Here is a 20579-nt window from a genome sequence, read left to right on the forward strand (position 1 = left end):
CAATTATCTCTGGGTAAAGAAAGGCCACCACCAATTGTATATCTTATATCTAGAAACGCCTTTGAGTTTTAAAAACAGATTTAAAAATTATGTGCCACAAATTTTATTAAAGAATTGGAGAATTTTCCACCCAATTCTTTATGTTGACTTTTACTTTCTAAAAAGCACATGATCTTCCTATTAAAAAAAAAAAAAAAAATATATATATATATATATATATATATAATATGTGATAAAACCAACTATGTTAACTAGGCACAACTTTGTGATCTTGGAAAGAAAATGTTAGTTCAGAGGAAAAACATTAGCATTTCCTTTCTTTCTTGCAATGACAGGAACATCCATTTCCTTAGTAATTGCTCTCCAGCATGCTGCCTCATTTCAGAGCCCGTTTGCTTTGTGGGCCGCTCCTGTCCAGGAGCAATGTTTATTCCCTACACTTTCTTGTGATGAATCTTTTCTATAGGTGAATTTTGTGACATCCTCTGTAAAAGTTCAGAAGTGGAAAATTGTTTCTATGTTTCTGTTTTGTAAGAGCCAAAACTCAAACAGAAACATAGAAGAACATATTATTAGTGTTTCCACTAAACAGGTTTCTTTATTCCCTTTGTACATACAAGTTTTCATATTCTACAAATTCATTAGGTATTGAATTTGATTAGCTTTTAGCTAGAAAATATAAGACATGTATTAAAATGAAGAATCAGGAATATAATTACCTGCTTTCTTCTGATGCCCAGATTTCCGTCTTCTTATGCAACGTCTTTATTTTTTTGTCCCACCTAACCTTTGACAGTGTCCTTCACCCAGGATGCTCTTTTCTACCTGGGACCAGGTCCTGGATCCCCACTTATGTGGACATTGGTATCTGACTATGAAAGTAGGGTCATGGGAAGTTATCCAGACCATGGTACGCAGGAAAGAAATTGGAAAACAGAACCTATTTATTGTAGTCATGTAGAGATAGAGCGTTGGATTACTGAAATTTTTAGACATATTTGATTTAAAAATTGGATTTAAGAACAAATCAAGTGTAGTAAATGGAGAAAAAGTAAAAATTGGCTCCAAACTTTTCATTTAAATGACATGGAAAATGGTATCTTTTACTGAGAAACATGAGGAATTTGAGGAGAATGAGAAGGGGAGTTCAATTGGGCACATGTACTATGGGAGTGAGAAGTGGGTGTTCCAATGGAGTTATCATGCAAATAGAAATGGGCTCTAGGCTGGGTACATGTTCAGGGCTGGAGAGATGGAACTAGAAGCACTAATAAACAGGCTGGTGTTGGAGCTTTGTGTAAAAGTGAACTCTCCAAGGGAGAATATCAGAGAAAAGCAAAGGACTGGTAATACCTTAAAGTTAGCAGTTGGGAGTAAGTGTCTACAGTGAAATCTAGAGAAGTAGTAAGGTACCAATATGATATATGATAATGGTTGATTCAGAGAGAATGATCATTTGCCAGATTTATCCCCAGATGGAAAGTATAGGCATCACAGGGCCTGGGATTTGGGTCTGTTTTTATTCACTTCCATATCCCTGACCTTAGAATGCTGGCCTATGCCTGGTTGCTTCTCAATATATATTTCTCTATTGGATGAAAAAAAAAAGGATAGAGGGAAGATGATTAGATTTTGTATAAAATTCAATACCAGTCATCTTGGTAGAGCAGCTGAGCTAGAAGCCATATTTCAGAGAATGTAGGAGGAAATAGATACCAAAAAGGGGAAAAAGCAGGAATAGACCATCTGATAGATGTGTGGAGAACATAGAGCCTTGATTTCCTCTCAGTGTGGTTCAGGTGTAGTACACTTAAACTAGAGTTCTTGAGGCAGCAAAAGGATCCCCCAGCAACACAACTGTCCCTGTTACTTTTCCTTTTTTATTATGTAACACATGTTCAGAAAAAAAAATGCATAAGCCACAGTTGTAAAGCTCAACAAATTTTCACACACTGAACACAGTTGTGACTGGAACCCAGATCAGGACCTAGCATGCTACCAGCGTTCCGAAATTCCCTCACTGTGTCCTCTTCTAGTCAAAATCCCCCAAGACCAATCACTGTCCTGACTTTGAACACCAAAATTAGTTTTCCTTATTTTAATCTGTATCTAAAAGGAATCACACAGTAAAGCATGCTTTTATATTGACTTCTTGTGCTCAAAATTATACTTGTAAGATTCATCCATGTTGTTGCTTGAAGTTATAGTTTACTATCATCTTTGTATTTGCATTTGAGTATTTGTAGTATTCCCTCACGTGAACAAAACACATTCCGTTTATCTATTCTATTGCTGGTGAGCATATGGGTGGTTTCCAGTTTGGGGCTATTATGGATAAAACACTATAAATATTCTTATTCATGTTTTTGATAAATATCTGTACTTATTTTGGGTGAGTACAATAACTAACACCCTATTCTTAAAGATCCTGGGAATCTGTCACTAGCTGACTCTCTCTGGCTTCCTGTTTCCCTGGACCCTCAATTCTATCTCCCTTTACATCATTCATGTCTCCATGCCATTAGTTTCTTCACTTCTCCCACTCAGTATGCCCCAGAAACTCAATTCCCACTATCTAATATGCCAAACAATTTAGCTATTGCCATGAACATACCTTTGTATAGACAAGACAATAGGTTCATGCCTCTGGGCGATGGACTTATTATTAGAATATATAATTTTCAAAGAAAACTTTCATTTAAAGACATAAGTAGCTTTTGGTGAAATTTGAAAGATATAAATAAACATTTCATAACATCTTTTAAAAATAGAAAATGAAGAAAACATGAAAGTAGCTTGGTTTTTCTGTATATTTGGAATACTTTTTCAGCCATGCTAAATTCTTCCTTAGGAGTATCTATCATTTGGGGACTGGATCTCTGTTGTCTGGTCTTCTTAGTGCCATCTTCTTTCTCATTTGCATTTTCCTTTCCTTTTTATCCTTCTTTATCTCACTCAGATCTCTTTTAATTTCACCATATTTTCTTTTTAACTTACGGGATTGCTATTTTGTCTGTATGTTCTTTTTTTCATGACTTTCTTATCCTGCCCCAGAGAAATCATAACATTTTATACTTTATTGATAATTCCTAATTAATAATCTTAAAAAAAAACTTCTAGTTACTGTGTTTACTTATTTTGAAAAGTATACTTCTACTCTAAACTTTCAGGGTGATCTTCCATTTCTCTTCCATTCTCTTCCAATGCTACTCCGCATTTTCAGGGTTCCATGTTTTTTTTTTCTTTTCATTTACCCGCTCTGAATAATATGAGGTCTCTCTAATCTTGATGTTTGCCAATAGGCCAGGTGAACGGATTTCATTTCCCCTGGCTCCGTGACTATTTGGGCATTGGTAAAAATACCCTCAGATCTTCAATTGGAAGACAGGTTGATGTTATAAAGCTTGTCTTCAAATTCCCACCCTCTAGTGGCCATTTCTTTAGGGTGACTCTTTGAATTTAGTGGTATTTTTCCCTGAGCAGGGCATTATAGTTTTCCTTCTTAGTATATGCTGTTGCCAGTCTCTTCCTGTTTCTGTTTGCTGTTGTTATGACTCTAACAAGTCAAATGCTGGATCTATCACATGGTGATGTATCATTGCTACCTCTCTTTACCTCTCATTTCTAAGTGTGTTGGTTTCTAGAAATTACAGTTTCTAAAGAGAAGTAGAAAAATAGGCACTGGGAGGGGGAGTTGTTTTCAACAGTATCCTGTTCTGAAGGATAGCTGCTGAGTTTCCTGCTGCTTTGGCCTCTGGGTCTCTGTGAGGGAGTAGAAAATTATGAGGGTATAAACTTTCCCTTTTCTTTTTTTCAGCTTGGTAGATATGTTCCATTTGTGGCAGCAAAATATGCATGAGATACCACATGGGATTCTGAAGTCCACTCCATTGATGATGTAGTTGGTAGAAAATCCTGTCATTTCCTGGCAATAAGGTGGCTTTGAGTCATGATTTTCTGTTATGACTTGTGATCCTTTTCTGCCTTTTTATGGGTTCATTAATGAGAAATTGAAAGAGAGCAAATTGGAAATGGAAAGCTATGTCCTATCATTTTGAGTTATGAAATTGCCATGAATATTTTAGTTGACCAACCCGAATAGATAGAAAATCCGTGACTTGGAAGTACTCAGTGACTTAGTTGGTCACAAAATCAGAAATAAGAAGAGTATAATATGCAGCCCCAACTCACAGGATAATTTGTAAAAGAAATAACTAAAATAAACTCAATTATGAAGAAGAGTTGACTGTCATATAGGTCAGGCAGGCCCTTACTTTTCTTTGCCTAATGTCCTATCAGCCTCTTGTCATATTCATTTTCATTAACACTTATATCAGAGGGCAGAAAGAGGTGACATTTCAATCTGTCAACTTCACTGTTCATTAGCAACTCATGTAAAGGGCGGTAAAGGGGAGGATCAAAGGCTAAATTGGGGTTACAAGTTTTCTGTGACTCTCACTTACCCTGGTGTGCCGTTAGCACAGATAATAAAGAGGAAGCTGTGTTAAGGTATTTATAATTCCACAGAAGGAATGCATGGTGAAAATCTAAAGTGTTGAGAACCTAGATGTGGTAATCCTATCTGAGAGGGATGGGAGCTATAGGCATGCATAGGAGTTAATATGACTCTGTACAATGTTGAATACCGATGAGCATGATTAATGGTCTTTGTATGGTTGAGAAAAAAAGGATATGCAAGTACATGGCATTTAAAACCCACACCAAATGGGGCTGAAAGAGGATGGAGATGTCAGCTTTCAGTATATGCTCAATTCACCTGTGGAAGGAGTCTGTATGGATCTATGTGGGGACATATTCGAGGAAATTAGAAATATTTACGAACAATACTTTCAAATCACTAGAATATACTCTTAATCATTTTCCCCACTTTTTTAGTAGTTCTTATAAAATAGAAATCCTAAAGATACAGTGCACAGAATTTAAATTTAACTTTGGAATGATATTGCCCTTGATACATTATGCATCTTTCATCTAGCACTATTTGGTAATTTTGGTCTTTTCAAAAATTATCAATGTGAGAATAAAATTATGGGCAATGCAATGATCAAATTAAATAATTTGAGTGAAATGACTAAGTAATCAGTAGTGCGCTGTATGAACAAGCAGTAATAAGAATAATTAAGCAATAATAAATTCCTCAACTATCATGTGTTATTATTGTCAGGGTTTATATATAAAGTACAGACATTTTATCTACTCCTTTCCCTTCCATAAGAGCATTTTAAAATAAATTTACATTTGCATTATTTGCAGAACACTTTCAAAATGAAATGCTGACGGGGCACTTGGGTGGCTCCGGCGGTTAAGTGTCCGACTTTGGCTCAGGTCATGATCTCATGGTCCATGGATTCGAGCCCCACGTCGGGCTCTGTGCTAACAGCTCAGAGCCCGGAGCCTGCTTTGGATTCTGTGTCTCCCTCTCTCTCTGCCTCTGCCCTGCTCTCTCTCTTTCTCTCTCTCTCTCAAAAGCAAATAAACATTAAAAAAATTTAAAAAAAGAAAATCAATTAATATTTTAAAATATTAATATTCCTATTTTATTACAGGCAATGTTGGGGATACAGATGTGATCCTGTTTCCTGCCCTCAAGTATTCATAATAGCATTGAGGAATTATAAAATCTTATACAGAGATATGAAAGAAAAAATATGGTATCAAACACAATGTAACAGTATTTCAAATAAGAACCAGAGTAGCTCTTGGAACTTGATAATGGGCTTTGAAGGATGGGCAAGACTTGTAGTTTGGCTATAAAAGCAGTTTTCCCTTTAACAATTTGAAGTCTTACCTCATGAGATGATCTGCCATTTTTTAAAATTTAAATTCAAGTTAGTTAGCCTACAGTGTAGTCTTGGTTTTAGGAGTAGAACCTAGTGATTCATCTCTTACACACGACACTCAGTGCTCATCCCCCAAAGTGCCCTCCTTAATGTCAATCACCCCTCTAGCCCATCCCCTGCCACCTCCCCTCCTGTAACCCTCAGTTTGTTCTCTCTGTTTAAGAGTCTCTTATGGTTTGCCTCTTTTTTTTCAATATTATTTTTCCTTCCCTTCCCCTATGTTCACCTGTTGTGTTTCTTAAATTCCACGTATGAGTGAAATCATATGATATTTGTCTTTCTCTGACTGACTTCCTTCGCTTAGCTTAATACCCTCTGGTTCCATTCACCTTATTGCAAATGGCAAGATTTCATTCTTGTTCGTCGTCAAGTAGTATCCCAGCAAATGATCTGCTATTTTTAAGGCACCATTCCTACTGACTTCATTAGATCCTTTTTTGAGCTCAAGGGGGTCTCAGTGGAAGGCAGCAGACATAGTAGTTAAAGAGCTCAGTGTCTGGAGGTGGCCTGGAGGACAAGTCACTTCTGCTTTCTGAGGTTCTATTTCTTCTTCCAGTAAAACTTCTGCTGTACAATGGTGCTATCATCTCTTCCTGGATTTTTAAAATACTTTTCTCACTGATCTCCCTCCTTTTATCCTTGTCCCCTTATGCTCAATTCCCAACTCTGCAGTTGGAATGATCTTTTAAAATCCTAACATATCCTAGTTTTGTTGAAAACCTTCCAAAGTTACCTATTTCACTTGGAGTCCAAGTTGAAATCCTTACACTGGCTAAAGAGGTCCCCCTTATTCCTATGACCTCCTCTACTCTTTCTACACTTTGCACATTCTACAGCAGACACTTCAGCCCCTTTGCTGTTCTAGAACATGCCAGGCATGCTATCTTAGAATATTTTTATGGGCTGTTCTCTCTTCCTTATATGTTCTTCCCCCAGATATCAATAGGGTTAACTTCCTCATTTTCTTGATGCATTTGCTTAAATGTTACTTTTTCAATGTAAATTATCTTGATTACCATACTTAAAATTGCAAAGGCTCCTGTTCTTGCTTATCGTGTCCTATTCTTTTTGTTTCCATAGTGGTCATCTTCTAACATATTCTATAATTCGATAATTTTTTAATTTATTATTATTATTTAAAAAAATTTAATATTTATTTATTTTTGAGAGAGAGAGAGAGAGAGAGAGAGAGAGAGAGAGAGAGAGAGAGAAACAGAGTGTGAGCTGGGGAAGGGGCAGAGAGAGGGAGACACAGAATCCGAAGCAGGCTCCAGGCTCTGAGCTGTCAGCACAGAGCTTGATGCAGGGCTCAAATTCACAAACTGTGAGATCATGACCTGAGCCGAAGTTGGATGCTTTACCAACTGAGCCACCCAGGTGTCCCTGTAATTTGATAATTTTTAAAAACGTTTATTTATTTTTGAGAGAGAGAGAGGGAGAGACATGGAGTGTGAGCAGGAGCCAGGGAGAGGCAGAGAGAGAGGGAAAGATACAGAACTTGAAGTGGGCTCTAGGCTCCATGCTGTCAGCACAGAGCCTGACACGGGGCTTGAACTCACGAACTGTGAGATCATGACCTGAGCTGAAGTTGGAAGCCTAACCAACTGAGCCACCCAGGTGCCCGTATAATTTGCTAATTTATTATGGTAATTGTTTAATGTCTCTCTCCCATCAGTAGGATATATTTTGTTCACTGTTATATCCAAAGCACTTAGGATATTTCTGGAATATCCTAAGCATTTGATAAGTATTTGTTGAATTGTATATAAACACAGTGTCTGGAACATAACCACACATTCCATAAGTGTTAGCTATTATTATTACTAATCCAACCAGGAGAATATCAGAACCTCACTAGAATGTGGCTCTATGCAGACAGAGTGTTGCTTTTTGTTTTTGTTTTTACCCAAGCACTTGGAAGAGTGCCTGACACACAACTTGTGCCCAATAAACATTTGAAGAGCAAAAGGAATAAAGGAACAAAGGAGATAATATGAGTATGGCTCATCAGCTGTGCAGAAAAAGACTCTCTTAGTAAACCAGAGGGTTCCTACTGAGTAGTTCATAAATTCTGGTGGAAGGGCTATGCCTGAGGGCAGAGGAAGAGTGATAGTCAAGGATGGATCCATAGGATGTCAAGGATGTTCTGGAAGAGGATCAGCTTAAAAGAGAGTATCTAAATGGAAGTGTTCCATATGTGTTTGATAACATGAGAATAAAATTCAGGTAAGACATCAGGGATGAAGAAAAGAATTGGAGGTCATTTTTTAAAAGGCAAAACTTGAAGCCTTAAAAAAGAATGAAGAATGGAAAGAAGTGAGAAAATGAATCACTTAAAAATTACCTGGGGTTTGAAGATGCTTGATGATTCAACAATTGAGTAGACCTTTATATGGGACAGGATAGAAAGTAAGACCTAATTACTGTTTGTCCTTAGAACAGTGCCTTGCACACAGTAAGGTTAAAAATTATATTGAATGAATATGAATACTGGGAGGAAATAAGATTCTGTCTAATGAGGTAAAAAAGTATAATTATAAACTAAGAGTGGAATGATTTCAAGTAATAAAGGTATATTTACTAAGATGAAATCCAATTAAATCAAGTAAGTTCATGATAACATTATAAAAATAACATGCAAAAATACAAGTCCAAATGGATATATTCTTCAAAAATTTGTATTGTTTTTAGATTTCCTTAAAATATGAATGCATTTCCTTAAAATATGAATGCAATTAAGTACTTATGGTTTGTATATTTGTATTTCCTTAATATTTATATTTTCTACATCAGCAAATAGAAGATCATCTGAAGGCTAAGACCATACCTTTTGTTTAATTTGCATTTTCTCAAAGGGCCTAGAGTTAGGACCAACTAGACTAATGTGTTAGCAAGAAAAAAAAAAAGATACTGCCTACGAACTCTCTTCATGAGTATAAAATGTGTCATTTTTTCAGTTGACATGACATTTATACATTAAATTTCATGAGCCAATATATTTGGCGCAAAATAGTAATTTTAATTGTGCTTGCCTCAATTTATTATTGGTTATAAAATGCTGAAAATTGTCTATCATACAAAAGAAATAAATGGTGTTTGTGCTTACCACATTGCTTTCTGATTCAAGTCTGCTTCAGTGGGTGCCTTCCAAACCTATTTTGAGCTTTATGCATAATTAATTCAAGAAAGTGATATTTAAAACTGTTCACAGGTGGCTAGACCTTCTGATGTCAGTCACCATCAGAGTATGGTTGGAGAAAGGAGCGGTTGGTAGGAAATTAAAACCAAGGTTGAAATACAGTTATTTAAAACCTTTAAAATAAGGGCATTTTATATTAGGCATATTAAACTATAGATTTTTATTGAGAGTCTAGTATCTCAATTAAGTTAGAGCAGAATCCTCCCAAGTTTTAGCAGATCTAAATCAAAAAGCCTGGGTTTTTAAATACCATGATTAGTTATAGTAAATGTCTTTGCATCAGCTCTTGAACATAGATTATCCAATATTGTAAAAAGTTTATTTTTTAAAAAAAATGTCAGTGATTCACTTGGAATCTACATATAAAATCATAAAGTTAAGAACTTTGACAAGTCATGTCCATACCCCAATTACTCCTCTACTCCCCTCCCAATCCTTTCAGCATGATGAATATCTATACTATGTTTAACCATCTCTCAAAATTGGCCTCTTATGGGGCATCTGGGTGGCTTAGTCAATTAAGCCTTAGACTCTTGATTTTAGCTGAGGTCATGAGATCGAGCCCCACTGAGCATGGAGACTGCTTGGGATTCTCTCTCTCCCTTTCCCTGTGCCCCTCCCCTTCTTGTTCATGCTCTCTCTCTCAATAAATAAATCAACTTAAAAAAAAAAGAGTGACCTATTATAGATTCTCTGAGAAATTGTATTTCAATGTTTAACTATTATCACTGTGAAATAATGCTTCTGTACTTAGTGTAAGCTAAGCTCATCTTCCATTACACATATAAACACATTCACATATTCCCCAAATAAAATCTAAAGGGATTTTATTTTTAAATAAAATATATTTTAAAATAAAATTATTTATTCAATGACCATCTTGCCCCATTGGGGATTTTAGGACTTAAAAGCCCAGGAGCTATCTGAGTTTGAGGGGACACATGACATATCTAGTCGATCTTAGATTTCTAATTATCATAGGGAGGCTACCTCCACTGGGAAGTAAAATAACTGATCCCACTCCACAAGGATAAGTAATTGTTTCCTATTACCCATTTTCCCCTTTCCCTTTGTAACATAACTTTGAAGAATGTGGTCAGCTAAAAAAAGGCTGTATTTCCCAAACTCTCTTTTATTTTTTTTAAGTTTATTTATTTTGAGAGAGAGTGAGAGAGTACATATGTGCATAAGCAGGGGAGGGTCAGAGAGAGGAAGAGAGAATCCCAGTCAGGCTCTTCACCGTCAGTGTGGAGCCCAGCTCATGTGGCTTGAGCTCATGAACTGTGAGATCATGACCTGAGCCAAAATCAAGAGTTGGAGGATTAACTGACTGAGCCACCCAGGCACCCTCCTGGTATTTTCTTTTTAAATAGGAATGGGTATTATACCATAACTTGGATTCAGTCCATCATATCCTTTGTGGCTTTCATTATTGTTCATTTTTATCTAGAAAGTAATTGTGACTTATTGACTGTATAGCACTCAAGAGAACTCTTTGAATCTAGTTCTCTTAATGGATAGTTATATCTCTACCAATAGGTTGGAGCTAAAAACAACAACAACAAAATGACACTTTAAGCAAGACTATTTTTATTTTGAAAGGACAATTTTTCCCTGTACCCTATAGATACCTTCCCTAGGGAAGGTAGAAGTAAAAAACTTTACTTTCAAAGTAAAGGAGACTTTGAAAAGTGAATCTGGATAATTTTACCATCAACAAACAGTAAGCTGTTCTTAAATTTAACTCCTTATATTGTTAGATAACAACTTATTATCCTTAAAACAACAACCTTTCTTTACTATTAGTAGTTGTTATTCTAAAGCATAAAAAGTACAAGTGAGGGTTGGAAAATTATACAGTGAACACATTTTATTTGATTTTTTTCTCAAGACTGTAAGTTGAAAAAATATGAGAAGGAAAAATTCACAAGTATAATTTTTTAAGCATTAACAAATATGTTTTTCTCAGGGTGCTTAGGTGGCTCTGTTGGTAAAGCCTTCCAACTCTTGGTTTCAGCTCAGGTCATGATCTCACAGTTCATGAGATCAAGTCCCACATCAAGCTCTGTGCTGACAGTGCAGGACCTGCTTGGGATTCTCTCTCTCTCTCCCCTTCCTCTGCATGTGCTCTCTCTCTTTCTCTCTCAAAATAAATACATAAACTTAAAAAAAGATGTATGTTTGTCTTGTGGGAACTTTCTAGATATTTATTTGATGAATACAAACAGAAATATTAAGATTTAATCATAACAGTGTATTTACCTACCAACTTCAAAAGGAGAAAACATACTAAAAATCATGTGCCAACATTTTATCTTTTGCTTAATAATCTGAAAACATTTCTTAGTGATTAGTGACTTAGAAAAAAATTTTGGTAAAGCTTTTTTTAAGCTTATTTATTTTGAGACAGCATGCGCACATGCATGCAGGGGAGGGGCAGAAAGAGGAAAGAGAGGGAGAGAGAGAATCCCACTAGGCTCCGTGCTGTCAGCACAGAGCCTGATGTGAGGCTCGAACTCACGAATCATGAGATTATGACCTGAGCTGAAATCAAGAATCAGGCACTTAACCGACTGAGCCACACAGGTGCCCCCAAATCCTCATAAGACTTTTAAAGAAACTCTCATCACTAATATTTTTAATAGCACAAAGAATAATATTCACTGGGAAACAGCACACCTCTGACTCTGGGTAAAAAGACAGTTCAGAAGTACTGCTTATCAACCCAGCTAGAGGGGCCCTGCTGTAGGTCCTGCCCTTTTGAGGACTTATAGTTTGCACACATTATAACACAAACATGCTTTTTTTTTTTTTTTTTTACATTCTGTAAGTTTTTGGAAAGTTAAACATTTGGGAATTATGGTTGGTGCCCCCCAAAGTTTGTAGAGGAAATGAGGAGGAGGCAGTTAAAAAGGTTTCTGGACTTCCTGTGGGAAGCCAGGGAAAGAGCAGCTGCTTTGGTTCCAGCTGGCCCTCCACACCATGGTAGAGCAGGCTCCCAGGACAGCGTGTGCTTCCTCCCCTTTACAGTGTGGCATAGTTTGTGGCATGGGACTAGAGCTACTTGGAATTCTGAGTCAGAAAAATGAGATGGGTAAGGGGTAGTTGTTCTTTCCACTTCCTGGGGACCTGACCCAGTTCTGATAAGTCCAGGCACCACCCTGCCCTGCACTTCTGCCCTGCCTTGCTTAGCAGCTCCTCTGGTTTGCAATAGGCAAAGTTGATCTGGGACAGGAAATGCTCCTTCAGCTTCTGTGTAATGAGAGCAATCCCTCGAGAGCATAGGTGGAAACAGGGTCCAGGCTGTGGGTATAGTTTAATTTATAACTTCAAACTATTTAGAAATATGGCATTTGGCCCTTCATCTTCCTGGGCCCTACAATGTTAGAGATGGATCTGTTCAGATGAGTGAAATGCTAACTATAAAAATATTTTAGGAGTACCTTTATCAAATTATGTTACTTATTTTTCTTCTTATGTATGCATGAAAACCATAGCTGCTTGTAAAAATCTATGCTTGAAAAGTGCGTAAGGGTTTTTTCAATAAGTCTAAAATCCCCAATCTTAAGAAAGCATCACAGTTTAGTATCAACGTTTGTTTCTTTCTCAGTGGGATATAAGTATTGATGTGTCTTACAATTGATAGCATCTTTAGTTCAATGATATATGGTAGATCACTGGCCTCAAGTTGTTCATGTCCAGTGCAATGCCACAGGTGGAGACCATGGTGGTCTTATGGCTGCAAAGTCCCCATAAGTGAGATCAAGTCACTGCTGAAGTATCCTTTTTAGGTGAATGACTCTTCCCTGGTGTTCTGTGTCATTAGAAGAACAAAGTGGGAAAATGACCTGTCTGTGAACTAGCAGCTCTTAGTGGATGAGCCACTCAGGCGTGCCTGGGAGAGTCTGGACATTTGAATGCATCTTGTGGAGGTCTAAATATATCAAGAAAATGTCCCATGCTAGTCAGCACCTGAAAGAAACTATTAATTTTTAATTATAAAGTTATTCCATAAGGGATTGTCAATTTATTTTATTTTAAATTTATTTTTAAATGTTTTATTATCCATTTCTGAGAGGGAGGAAGGGAGGGAGAGAGAGAGAGAGAGAGAGAGAGGCAGAACATTAGTGGGGGAGGGGCAGAGAGAGAGAGAGAGGGGAGACACAGATTTTGAAGCAGGCTCCAGGCTGCCAGCTGTCAGCATGGACTCGAACCCACAAACCATGAGATCATGACCTGAGCCAAAGTTGAATGCTTAACCAACTGAGCCACCCAGGCACTCTGGGAGTGTCAATTTATTATACACAACATAATTCACATGCTTTTTAATTCATTTATGACCTGTATCCAGGGACCCCTGATGCTTGGAAGAGGTGACAAGCAGCCCAGCATGTTTGCATGAGGGATCACGGGGCTGAGTTTGGGAGATTCAGTCTTTGGAGGACTTCAGGGTATCAAATGATTGCACAATAGCTGTTTAGGAGCCACATTTAGGCTTATAATGCTGTGACTGGGGAAAAGAAATACATTACTAAATGGTTGAACCTCTCTAGACCTTAAAAAGTACAAACTTCTGAATAGATTTACTTCTGTTTTATTCCATCCCTGTTTTGGGGAATGAGTGATAGATTTGAGTAAATCCAGATGTGATAGATTTGAGTAAAGCCAGATTTTTCTTTTTCCTTTTTCCTTTTCTGCCACAAAACTCACTGGGTAACTGACTTTTTTAGTAGATTCATATTGGTGTTTCCAGATAGAATATTGCATGGGACATACTTATACTAAAGATTATTTGTTGTTTATCTCAAATTTAACTGTCTTTATTTTTATTTGCCAAATTTGGCGGTTCTGATTTTTGTGTATCCTGTGAAAATACTCACATTTGCTACATGTATGTATTTTAAGAGGAATAACATTTCTGGATTTGTAGACTTCTGCTAAATCAATAATTAATATATATTATTATTATTATATATATTAAAAATATATAATAATATATAATTATCACCCAGTTATAAATTTATAAGGTTGATTCTTGGTGCTTTGGGGCCCAAATATTCTCTAATTTTGGCATGTCAAGAGCAGATCATCTTCTTCTTTTTTAAAATTTTAGAGATAGAGCATGAGCAGGGAAGAGGGGCAGAGGGAGAGAGAGAGAATCTTAAGCAGGCCCCATGCTCAGCAAGGAGCCCCACGTGGGGCTCTATCCCATGACCCTGGGATCATGATCTAAGCTGAAATCAAGGGTTGGAAGTTCAACTGACTGAACCATCCAGGTGCCCCAAGAGCAGATCATTTCTTTTTTTGAACAGTCAGAGCTGTTTATGTAATGTTATCCTTGGTAGTTACTATCTGGCAGAGTAGCACTCTTTTTTTTGAAGTCAGAAGACCTATATTTCCCAATTTTTTATTATAATTCTGGATTATAATTACTAAATTTTCTTCTTTCCTTAGAAGTCAAATCGAGAATGAGAAAAATCTGAGATTTTGAATCCTGTACTATTGCTATACTTTACTGAGCCCCAAATTAGGTTATTGGTCTACTGTATGTGTAGTTGGCCTTAGTAATTGGATATACATTAACATCTTCTGAGGAGAATTACCAGAGAGACAGTGCTTGAATAAAACATTAGATTTCTTAAACTACATAAGCTGAGTACTATTGGGGGATGCTTGCTTGGCTCATTTCACTTTCATTTTATGTGATGAGTGACTACAGAGCCAAATATGGATATTAAAATATGATGAGATGTGTGTGTGTGTGTGTGTGTGTGTGTGTGTTTGTGCGCACGCACGTGTGTGTACTAGAGGGAGAGCATGTAGAGTGAGAAAGAGAAATAAGAAGCTGCAGGCATCCAGTCCTGATTCTTAGAAATAAGGATTGAAGTAGCACACAGATAAACAACTTGTGAGTAACCCTAACAGGTGTCAAAGTGGATACTTAAGCGATGCCTTGTAGAGGGCAGAACAAATAAAGAGACAGGTGGTGTATCTGGTACTCTATCAACCAGAGATTTGAATTAACTCGCATGTCTGCACATATTCTACTCAGCAGCAACTGACATTTTTAATGATGACCCTGAGGCACAGTAAATGCTGTGTGAATTATCAAAGAACAATGAAATGTTAGTGCAATTCAGGTGGTAAGTACATTTTATTATATATTCTTCTATTCAAATTGACCATTTACGTAGAGTGCATACATTTTTCTTTTCATCAGAGTAGTTAACTGTACTTTCGGACCACATCAGATGACACAAAGGTCATTGTAGAAATTTAGCATACATTGGCTGATTACCTACAGTGTGATAGGCTTTTGGCAAACAATGATGAATAAAATTTTATCTCTTTAAAAATTCACAATTATGGGAGATATAGATTCCCATGGCTTTTTATAAAAATGCAATAAGACCCTAGTAGGCATACACATACAATCACAATCATAGTTTTAAAGGTGAATGATAACCCCTGGGGAGTCAGAGAATTGTCACTGAGGAGGTGACATTTGAATTCCACATTGAAGGATGAGCAAGATTTCTCCAGCTAAGCAGAAATTGTACTGTCATTTCCCAGAAAGAGGATTTTATGTACTTTGTTCCTCCCTTTCTCTCTCCTCTATCATTTCCAGGACTTCTAGTAGATACGTTCAATATCAGAGGATGGAGTCTGATGCAGTTAGGAAGAAGCACTGAGTACCCTGGGGCCCTGTCTTTGATTATCATTTGTGTGTTAGAGTGGACGCTGCAGTAATGTGAAGATCTGTGATCTCAGGTTGAAGAGGAAGACCCAGGAACTAAACAAGGGTTCCCAGAGATATCATGGTGGTCTACAGTATTATTGGCTTAGTTATATAATCTATTTTCACTATTTTATCTGATATATATTGTATTTTTTTAAGTTTATTTATTTTGGGGATGCCTGGGTGGCTCAGTCAGTTTAAGCATCTGACTTAGGCTCAGTTCATGATCTCACTGTTCCTGTGTTTGAGGCCTGTGTCTGGCTCTGTGTTGACAGCTTGGAGCCTGGAGCCTGCTTCAGATTTTGTGTCCCTCTCTCTCTGCCCCTCTCCTGCTTGTGCTCTGTCTCTCTCTCTCTCTCAAAAATAAATAAACATTAAAAAATAAAAATAAAATAAAGTTTATTTATTTTTGAGAGGCAGAGAAAGAGTAAGAGCGGGGGAGGGGCAGAGAGAGAGGGAGACACAGGAAACAAAGCAGGCTCCAGACTCTGAGCTGTCAGCACAGAGCCCAACGTGGGGCTTGAACCCACGAACAGTGTGAGACCTGAGCCGAAGTTAGACGCTTAACTGATTGAGCCACCCAGGCGCCCCAGTTTTCACTATTTTAAAGTAAAGTTATGGTAGATTTCCCTTGGTATTACCAAATCTTGTGTTATATGGACAGAACATCTAACGGAGCAGAGCTGCTCTGTTAGTGAGAAGGTCACAAATGGCTCAAGCCTGATTTCTTGTCAAATCCTTGTCCATATAGCCTGCTTGTTAATAAATGGTTAATTATTGTTTGGACAGCTGTTATTCTGCTTGATCCCAGACAGTGGTTATGAAGCATTGCTGTGTTCCAGCTGCATTTCCAGTCGGGCAGGGGAGCCCATGCAGAGTGCAGGCAGCCTCTTCAGTCAGTTACAAGTCAGGATAATTCAGGCCCCACAGCAGAGTTTGAGTGTGTCATCATTAATCACACAAAGATTTGTCAATTTTCCCTTCAAGTCTGACTGTATAGGTGCAGAGAAACAGTTTAATTGATTTATATTTATCAATTATGCTTGTCATGTAAATGGTATAGTGAAAAAGACACTGGTTTGGGTATCTGTGCCTGGATTCTGGTGTTATCTCTGCTACTCACTGGCTGTTACCTTGGAGAATTCATTTAGCCTTTCTGGGCTTCATTTTCTCTTACCAATGGACTAAGCAACCTATATAGTTTTTTTTTTTCCAGTTCTCATGTGCTAGGACTCTTAAAGGGCATTTTTCAGACATTGATATACACAAGCAAATTTGTTCATGGTCTTTCATTTTAAAAAGAGCATTAATCCCACTCTTGAAAAAACCGAGTATCTCAGAGTATGAGCCTAAAACATTACATTAATGTGCTTTTTTGTTTTTGAGAAGCACATAATTAAATAAATTTGGGAGCATTAGGAAAGAAACACCAAAATCTATCTCTACATTTCCCTCTACCCCAGACATGAGTGAAAAAGCACTAATCAGTTCTGTTACCCCCAGTAATTAATTGAGGCTGAAGACTTTGGTATATATGATGATGACTCTCAAACACAGTCCTTAGTCTATTGCCATAGATCTACTTGGTTCATTCTCCAACATTTCCCATGTGAAGATTTATTTTCTTTTTTTCTTTCCTTTTTAAAAAAATTTTTTGGAGAGAGAGTGCAAGCAGAGTAGAGGGGCAGAGGGAAAGAGAGACAATCTTAAGCGAGTTCCATGCTCAGTATGGAGCCCAACATGGGGTTCAGTCCCACAACCCTGGGATCATGACCTGAGCCAACATTCTGAGTCCAGAGCTCAACTGACAGAGCCACCCAGACCCCGGCCTTCGTACTGTTGTTGTTGTTGTTTGTTTTTTGTTTGTTTGTTTTGTTTGATTGATTTTCATATTTAACATGCACACACACTGAAAGCTTCTCTTGCTTGACATTTAATCAGTTTTCTAAATAGTTGTCCTAAAGTTGATTAAGCTTATGAACAATTAAATTTATTTTATTAAAAAATTTTAAAAATATTTATTCATCTTAGAGAGAGAGAATGTGAGCAGAGAGAGAGAATCTGAAATAGGCTCCAGGCTCTGAGCTATCAGTGCAGAGCCCAACACAGGGCTCGAACCCACAAGTCTGTGATCATGACCTGAACCGAAGTCGGACGCTCATCCATCTGAGCCACCCAGGCACCCCTAAGCAATTAAATTTATTAAATGGAGCTACCAAATAAGAGAATTTAGCCCTAATAATAGCACCAAAGAAAAATGGTCAAAATTAGACTTAATGGTTTATTTTTCTTTTAATGACATAACAGAGATTCATGTATACATGATTGTTCATCACAGTAGTATTTAAAATGCTCAAACTGTAGACTTTCTAAATGTTCAAGAAGTTAAAAAATACTTGGTATGAAAAAAAATTGGTATGTAATTGGTATGTATACACTAACATCCACTTATTGTGTATATTACAGAATATTACATAACTGTAAAAGGAATGAGAATTTGCATGTGCTCACATGGAAGGAAAAAATCAAATAGGAAAAAAAACTAGTTGCAGAACTATAATTTCATGGTATTGATACTTATCAAAGAATTAACAGTGGTTACCTCTTGAAACTAAGCATATGAGTCCTGGGAGGGAACCCAGAGGGATCTCTCACTTTTTATATTACATACTTTTGTGTTGCTTAAATTTCTAATGATCAATGTACATTACTTTTTATATTAAAACAAAAAGCCCTTATAGTAACATTTGGTATTACCTTATAAATATCTGAAATTCAAAAGCATTTTGGTAATATTAATTCTTTAAATATGTAGCTATTATTAATTCTTGCAATACTTGTGCAATTGCATCCTCTATTCAGGAACAGAACAGAAAACCGATAAAAATTAATTTTTCCCAGAGCCACAGACTAGCCTATAAAAGGCTTCTGGCCAAGTATACTTTTCCTTTGTGTCCATTCTCTCCTTTATCAAGATCTCTGAAAGCTGGATTCTCATGTTACTTTCCCTTAATAAATGCTATGTTATATTACTATATACCAGCTTCAAAAGTAAGTTATTAAGTCCTTTATTTATTCTTTTCCCAGTTCCTCAAATAATTCAGGGCATCACTGACCTTATCTATTATCCTTATCTATAGACTTAGTATTTCCCTTTGTCCATCCAATGCCTAATGGCAGCATAATCTTTCCCATCCTCTGTTATCCTAATTGTATACTTTGCCCCCTCAGGAACCCTTTTAGTTACCTACCACCCAGGTTGGAGGAACTGGTTATTATTTTATGCAGCCCAATAATGTTGGAATCAGAGTTGTTTCTACTGATGGTATGAACTGTTTAAATTAAGATCAAACATCTGCACTTATAAAACACTCTTTCTACAATGGCTGATCTTTTTTTTTTTCTTGAGAGAGAGAGAGAGAGAGAGAGAGAGAGAGAAAGAGAGAAAGAAAGAGAGATTGCAACTGAGGGAGCGAGAAGGAGAGAGAGAGAATCCCACCAGGGGCAGAGAGAGAGAGAGAGAGAAGCAGGGCTCTTGTTTTCACTCGAAGTGGGTCTCGAGCTCGCCAAGTGCGGGACTAGAGTTCACAAGCTGGGAAATCATGACCTGAGCCAAAGTCAGATGCTTAACTGATTGAGCCCTCTACAGTAAGTGTTCTTTTCCTGAAAGTGTTGTCTGTCACTTCTGTCATTTACAGTTCACTGAATGTTAGCCCTACCAGTGAAATCTCATGCAACCTATGTTCATTGTCTAAAAGAATCCTATGACTTGTAGAGATGGTATGCGGCAAAATATTTGAATGAGTCATTTCTATATTGTGATTCAATGTTGTTTTTCTTTGAATGTTTTTGTAATCCAATTGCAGGTGATGTTTTTCCCAGTGTTCCTGTTGGTGGGATCAATTTTCCTTTCATTTGAAGGAAGGGTTACAGATATCTGAGAGCAGAGAGGTGTGTAATGCCAGAAAGTCCAAAGGAGATTGGACAGGTGTTTGAGAAATATCAACTTGGCAATGAGTGTTAGCTAGACCTGGAATTTCATATTTCAAGAGTTGGATTTTACTGGTATTATGGAGTTACACAGGCATGAAATCCAGGCTCTGCCTTTTACTGGCTGTGTAATATGCAACAATTCACACAACTGTCTGAGTGTGAAGAAAGTAATATCCATTTCAGTAGTTTGTTGGGCAAATTAAACAGGAAAACTTGTGAAAACACCTAGCACAGTGCCTAACCTGCAGAGGCAGGTACTCAATATGTTCATCCCTCCTTTTTATCCAGCCAAAAGAATTGAAACAAATAGAGCTCATAACCTTCATGTGAAGCATAAGGGTAGAAATATTCAACACAACTGGGGCTTCCATCCAGTTAAAGAATCTCTGACAAGGGTGAAAGCAGATATTTGCTGTTATTATCAAAGTAATTATAGGTCATGATGAGATTGCACTGGCTTTACTCAGTGAAGCTCAGGTATCATAAGAAAAAAAAACATTTTCATTCATGCCTTAGTGAAACGTTTGAGGAGATTTTGTGACAAGGAAATTGAGTTCTACATATTAACAATAGACCAAATAAAAGGAAGTAGGATTAATGTAGGGAAGATTTTGATTAGAAATAAAAAAAAATCAGTGAATGAATAGCAACGACCCTTAGAAGTTTAAAAAGGCAGGGAGTTCTGAGTACTTCAGGAGTTTTGTGATAAGCTTCCTGATTTATGAGTCTTTGATTGCATTTTTATTGCTACTTAATAGTCATCGATGTCCATGATCACAACATTTGA

This window comes from Prionailurus bengalensis, chromosome B2, assembly GCF_016509475.1.
Source record: "Prionailurus bengalensis isolate Pbe53 chromosome B2, Fcat_Pben_1.1_paternal_pri, whole genome shotgun sequence".
NCBI lineage: Eukaryota > Metazoa > Chordata > Mammalia > Carnivora > Felidae > Prionailurus > Prionailurus bengalensis.